Genomic DNA, 7363 nt, shown 5'->3' with positions numbered 1-7363 from the left:
GGATTCATGCCATTCTCCTGCCTCAGCCTCCCGAGTAGCTGGGACTACAGGTGCCCACCACCACACCCGGCTAATTTTTTGTATTTTTAGTAGAGACGGGGTTTCACCCTGTTAGCCAGGATGGTCTCCATCTCCTGACCTCGTGATCCACCTGCCTTGGCCTCCCAAAGTGCTGGGATTACAGGCGTGAGCCACTGCGCCCGGCCATATATCTTTTTTTAGTCTGAAAATATTGGTCTAGCAACATTGACATAATTACCTATTTGATTTATCTTACAACATATGTATAATAGTTTCAAATTAGCAATACTGATATAGCTATAAATAATACCAATAAATAATAAGACCAAAAGTTAAGACTGTTATTATTCCATCCTTAAATTATATTTTACAAGGATGTATGATATGAACACTGGCTTTAGAGTCAAATGAAGTAATCCTTTTCTTTGGTTAATAACCTAATGAATGTATAGTTAGGTTATTTTGATTCAGCTTTTAATTTTTAGGGATATACTTTTTGATTTAATTTTTAATTACATATAATATTCACTTGACTCTAGAGTAGAAACTATATGACAAGATGCATTCACAGAAATTTTTTCTGCATTTTCATCTTTTCCACCATGTTCAGTTTATTTCTCTATAGGTAATAACTTTTATTAGATGTTGGTTTCATTGTTTCATTTTTAAAATAAAATACCATTTTCTCCATTTTCTTACAAAAAGGATAGCATACTACAAAAACACTTTTTTTCACTTAATATGTTCTGGAGATTTTTCCATCATTCTTACTGTTTTTTACAGTTGCACAGCACTTTGCTGTGTGGATATACCATAGGTTTTTTAACTAGTCTACTGATGGACATTTGAGTTGTTTTCAGACCGTTGCCTTTACAAATAATGAATGTGATGAACTGCCTTGTGCATTTGTCAGTTTGTATTTAGGAAATGGCTTTTTAGAAGTGGAATTGCTGGGCCAGGGTGGATGACATCAACATTGCTAGATCTTGTCCAGTTCTTCTAAAAGGTTGTTCCATTTTGCATACCTGTCGGCAATAGACAAAAGTGCCTTACAAGCTGTTTTGTTGTTGTTGTTTTGAGACAGAGTCTCATTCTATTGCCCAGGCTGGAGTGCAGTGGTGCGATCTCGGCTCACTGCAACCTCCGCCTCCTGGGTTCCAGCGATTCTCGTGCCTCAGCCTACCAAGTAGCTGGGACCACAGGTGAGCACTACCACACCTGGCTAATTTTTGAATTTTTAGTAGAGACAGGGTTTCACCATGTTGCCTGGGCTGGTCTCAAACTCCTGACCTCAGGTGATCTGCCCACCTTGGCTTCCCAAAGTGCTGGGATTACAGATGTGAGCCACTGCACCTGGCCTTACAGGCTGTTTTTATTAGTCTCCCTACTTGGGCTTGTTAAAAGGTGTCAGCTGGCCTCAGGTTCATTTTGGCTTAAACTATGTCTAACATTAAAATATAGTTAAAGAATTGAAAAGCTTCTTATGCTTTAATGCACATCAAAAGCTGATTTAAATATCTTACTGAGTAAGGCAGGATGTAAATAAGGATGGACCAATCACTTTTGTCTCTGATCAGGAAAGAAGTCTTATAAAGTATATTCTTGTGTGTGCCCTGAGAAGAGTTAAGAATTTAAATAGGCAAGGGTCCTAGAATTTAATAGAGTAGGTGGTTCCCACTGAATAGAGGAGTATGTCTGGGAAAAGTTTTATAGCCAGATTTTAAAAGACCAATATCATATATGTCTATATATACATATATGTGTATGTCTATATATACATATATGTATATCTATATGTCTAAGACATATAGAAATATATATCAAAGTCATATATACACACACTATATGTGTATATATACATACGTACACACACAGTGTGCATATACGTGTGTGTACACACACAGTGCGTATACGTGTGTGTACACACATATAGTGCGTATACGTGTGTGTACACACACGTGCATATACGTGTGTGTACACACACAGTGCATATACGTGTGTGTACACACAGTGCATATACGTGTGAGTACACACACACATAGTGCATATACGTGTGTGTATACACACACATAGTGCATATACGTGTGTGTATACACACACGTAGTGCATATACGTGTGTGTATACACACACGTAGTGTATATACGTGTGTGTATACACACACGTAGTGTATATACGTGTGTGTATACACATATGTAGTGTATATGTGTGCGTATACACATATATAGTGCGTATATGTGTGCGTATACACATATATAGTGCGTATATGTGTGCGTATACACATATAGTGCGTATATGTGTGCGTATATGTGTGCGTATACACATATAGTGCGTATATGTGTGCGTATACACATATATAGTGTGTATACATGTGTGCGTATACACATATATAGTGTGTATACATGTGTGCGTATACAGTGTGTATACATGTGTGCGTATACACATATATAGTGTGTATACATGTGTGCGTATACACATATATAGTGTGTATACATGTGTGCATATACACATATATAGTGTGTATACATGTGTGCGTATACACATATATAGTGTGTATACATGTGTGCGTATACACATATATAGTGTGTATACATGTGTGCGTATACACATATATAGTGTGTATACATGTGTGCGTATACACATATATAGTGTGTATACATGTGTGCGTATACACATATATAGTGTGTATATATGTATGTATACATGGTGGTATCTTAGTTCATTTGGACTGCTGTAACAAAATACCATAAACTGAGTAGCTTATAAGCAACAGAAATTATTTCCCACAGTTCTGGAGGTTGGGAAGTCCAAGATAAAGGCAGATTTGGTTTCTGGTAAGAACACTTTTTTTCTGGTTCATAGGCATAATCTTGCTATGCCTTCACATGGTAGTAGGAGTGTGGCATCTCTCTTGGGTCTCTTTTCTAAGGGCACTAATCCCATCCAGGAGGGCTCCACTGTCATGACCTAATTGCCTTGCCCCACCTCCTAATGCCATCATTTTGGGGATGAGAGTTTCAACATATGAATTGTGGGCAGACATAAACACTCAAGACTATGGTAGGGGGATAAATAATTTTGGATAGTATCTGGTGGTTAAATGGTTAAAGATTTTGAACAGGAACAATATGGGATATTTTACCATTTGATGTCTAGGAAACTTTATTCACTTTCTCTTCAAATTTTTGCTTTGCTTTGTTCTTGCATTTTAAACTAATTCATGTATTTAACTTTTTAAAACTATTTTTACATTGTAATTTGTTCTGTGATCTTCATTTCCACAGAAATACCAGCAATGGTTTTCAGCCAACAAACTTGAAATATTTGCATAGAATTTAGTTTATTTTCTGCAACAACACTACACACTAATTTGCTGTAATTTCTTAATAAAATATTGAAAGAGGAATCCATAATGGTAATGTTACTGGGTGGGAAGTTCTTAACTGTGAATTGTCCAGGTTCTTGGCGTGTTGAACAAAGAATTGAACAAAATACACAAAGTAACAAAAGAAAGAAACAACAAAAGACAAAGCAACAAAAGAATAGAGTAATGAAAACACAGATTCATCGTAGTGAAAGTACATTCCACAGAGTGGGAATGGGCTTCGAGAGGCAGCTCAAGAGTCCCGCTACTGAAATGCTCCCCAGGGTTTTTATAAAGCCCAAAGAACATGGGCAACACCCCTACATAACATTTGAGGCCTCCAGTTGGTTACACCCTATGAAGGATTGGCCTACGACCAATCAGAGGCTGAAGTGGAGGCTTGCCCCGCAGTCAATCACAGATTGAAGCGGAAACTTCTGTCTTGTTATCACAGGAGCCAAGATGTAGCCTGTATGCTGCCTAATCTTGCCTAGAACTATCTGCGCCTGCTGTTGTTTTGCTTATGCATTAACCCTTGGTTACCCTAATTCCCTATTCTCCTGCCTCAGCAGCTAGCACTTTCATAGTGCTTACTATGTGTCAGGCAGTAAGTGCTATATATAGTAATTCATTTAATCCTCACTACAACCTTATGAGATATATTCTAGTATTATCTCCACTTTACAGTGAGGAAACAGAAATAGGTTAAGTCACAGGCCCAAAGCCACACAGCCCATGACTGAGCCTGGATTTGAATCCAGGCAATCTAACTTCAAAATCCGGATTTAACTGCCATATTCTTGCCTTTCCTCGACAGCCTGAAAACACAATCAATCAAGAACTAATGATAAAAGAGATAATTCATTGATCATATAGCATGATTCACTTAGTCTGCAAATCCAGTCTTTTTCCTGGGTGAAAAAGGACAATCCTAAATTAGGTCTTCTGGCATTTTATAAGCTTGCTGAGGATAAAATTCCTAAGCCTTCTCAAAAAGAGAGGTGAAGGAAGAGGGGGAAATTTCAGAAGCCATGAGGGTTGGGAGGAAATAGGTGAAGAAACCCCAGGGGTCAGTTTACAAATAATATTTTAGCGGGAGTGTTGGCAGAGAGCACAGCCAACTTTATCAAACGCATCTTGGTTGTATATTTCCCCCGACTTATGAGTAGGTAGTATCACAGAACAGAAGGAAAATTTGCTCGCATCACCCAAATTATAAAGTAAGTTAACAGCTGGTCGTGGTGGCTCACGCCTGTAATCCCAGCACTTTGGAAGGCAAAGGCGGGTAGTTCACTTGAGGTCAGGAGTTTGAAACCAGCCTGGCCAACAGTACAATTTTTGTACTAAAAATACTAAAACACAAAATACAAAATACTAAAAATACAAAAATTAGCCAGGCATGGTGGCACATGCCTGTAGTCCCAGCTACTCCAGAAGCTGAGGCAGGAGAATGGCTTGAACCCAGGAGGCAGAGGTTGCAGTGAGCTGCGCCATTGCACTCCAGCCTGGGCAACAGAGCGAGACTCTGTCACACATACACACACAAAAAGTAGGTGAATACTTTTAAGGCCAAAAAAGTTCAGTTATTGTTTTCTCTCCAGGTCCTTTACATTCTATGCCGTGGAGCTTCTACCACCTAGTGTTTTTGAAGAATACTGCAGGAGTTGGGAATCAGTCCTTTTCCTTCAGAATTCCAGCGGACATTTACCAAGTGTTTAAAGAAGGCCCAGAGAGGCGCAAGGGCTCACGCCTGTATAATCCCAGCACTTTTTAACGCCGAGGCGGGTGGATCAACTGGAGTCTAGGGTTTCGAGACCAACCTGGCCAACATGGTGAAACCCCATCTCTATTAAAACACAAAAAAATTAGCCAGGCATGGTGGCGAGCCCCTGCATTCCCAGCTACTCGGAAGGCTTGAGCCCGAAAATTGCTTGAGCGCGGGAGGCGGAGGTTGCAGTGAACCGAGATTGCACCACTGCACTCCAGCCTGGGCCACAGAGCCAGACTCTGTCTCAAAATACTACTACTACTACTACTACTACTACTACTACTACTACTACTACTACTACTAGTAAAGAAGGCTTATCCCAAGTGACCCTCTCACATATTCCCTCTTATCAGAAAGAGAAAAAAATTGAGATTAATTTGTGTGGATTACTTTAGCTATGACATATTTTTCTTAAAATTTGAAGGTGTTTGAAAATTTTTTATCTTTAAATGTAAGGCTTATAGCATTCTAGTAGAAATAATGGCAGTTAGGCTTTGGGGGTAGAAGAAATAGTACTGTGTCTGGAGTTGGTGGGTTCGTGGTGTTGCTGGTTTCAGGACTGAAGCTGCAAACCTTCATGGTAAGTGTTAGAGCCCATAAAGGCAGCACAGACCCAAAGAGCTAGCAGCAGGAAGATTACTGCAAACAGCAAAAAAAAAAAAAAAAAAAAAAATTTCCACAGCCTGGAAGAGGACAAAAGCCAGCTGCCTGCTTTTATTCCCTTATCTGACCCCACCCACATCCTGCTGATTGGTCTATTTTACAGAGAGCTGATTGGCCCATTTTACAGAGAGCTGATTGGCCCATTTTGACAGGGTGCTGATTAGTGCGTTTACAAACCTTGAGCGAGACACAGAGTACTGATTGGTGCATTTATAATCCTTTAGCTAGACACAGAAGTTCTCCAAGTCCCCACTAGATTAGCTAGACACAGAGCACTGATTGGTGCGTTTACAAACTTTGAGCTAGACACAGGGTGCTGATTGGTGCGTTTACAAACCTTGAGATAGACACAAAGTGCTGATTGGTGCATTTACAAACCTTTAGCTAGACATAAAAGTTCTCCAAGTGCCCACCCCACTCAGGACCCCAGCTGGCTTCCCTAGTGGGTCTGGTGTGGGTCCGCTGGCGGAGCTGCCAGCCAGACACACGCCCCACGCCCGCACTCCTCAGCCCTTCCGCGGTCCATGGGACCGGCCGTCGTGGAGCAGGGGGCGGCGCCCGTCGGGGAGGCTCCAGCCGCGCGGGAGCCAACGGTGAGGGGGCTCAGGCATGGTGGGCTGCAGGTCCCGAGCTTTGCCCTGCGGGGAGGCGGGTGAGGCCCGGCGAGAATTCGATTGCGGCGCGGGCAGGCCGGCAGTGCTGGGGGAGCCGGGGCACCCTCCGCAGCTGCTGGCCCCGGTGCTAAGCCCCTTACTGCTGGTGGCCGGCGGCGCGGCCGGCCGCTGGGAGTGCGGGCCCGCCTAGCCCAGCGCCCACCCGGAACCGGCGCCGGCCCGTGAGCACCGCGCGCAGCACCGGCTCCCGCCCGCGCCTTTTTCTCCACACCTCCCTGCGAGGAGAGGGAGCCGGCTGCGGCCTCGGCCAGTCCCAGAGTGGGACCCCTCCAGCGCAGCGGACGGCTGAAGGGCTCCTTGAGCGCGGCCACTGCTTGAGCGCGGCCAGAGTGGACGCCGAGGCCGAGGAGGCGCGGAGAGAGAGCGAGGACTGCTAGCACGTTGTCACCTCTCAGTACTATATAATTGTCTTTGAAATAGTACTGTGTAATTGTAGAGGTAGAGGAAATAGTACTATATAATTGTCTTTGAAATCACAAGCTGAAGAATCTGTAATCTTTTTCCTTTACAGATCTTCTCCGGGAGTGGTGGGCAGCAACTGTGAAAGGCCTGGTTCAAAAACCTCACAGCGGTTGTTTGCAGAGTTGTCCCTCCTGTGTACTCTCAAAGCCCCAGGTACCTACCCTGCCATAGTATTTCGTTTTATACTGTCATCATTGCTTTACTCATTTTTCTCCCGCTGTAGACATGTATACTCTTCCAGGGCTGAAAGCATATCTAATTCAAGTAGCAAATGGTAGATACTCAATAAGTATACATTAAATGAATGCTGCAGAGAAAATATGTCTGATATTACCTTGTTCTAGTTTGCGCCCCCAAATCAAACCTAGCCTGCTTGGGAAAGGATTTTCCCAGCTGGTGGGCCATTTTCTCCA

The sequence above is a fragment of the Pan paniscus genome, chromosome 15 (genome assembly GCF_029289425.2).
Source record: "Pan paniscus chromosome 15, NHGRI_mPanPan1-v2.0_pri, whole genome shotgun sequence".
Lineage (NCBI taxonomy): Eukaryota > Metazoa > Chordata > Mammalia > Primates > Hominidae > Pan > Pan paniscus.
The sequence above is the reverse complement of the archived record's forward strand: the minus strand, read 5'-3'. Positions refer to the sequence as shown.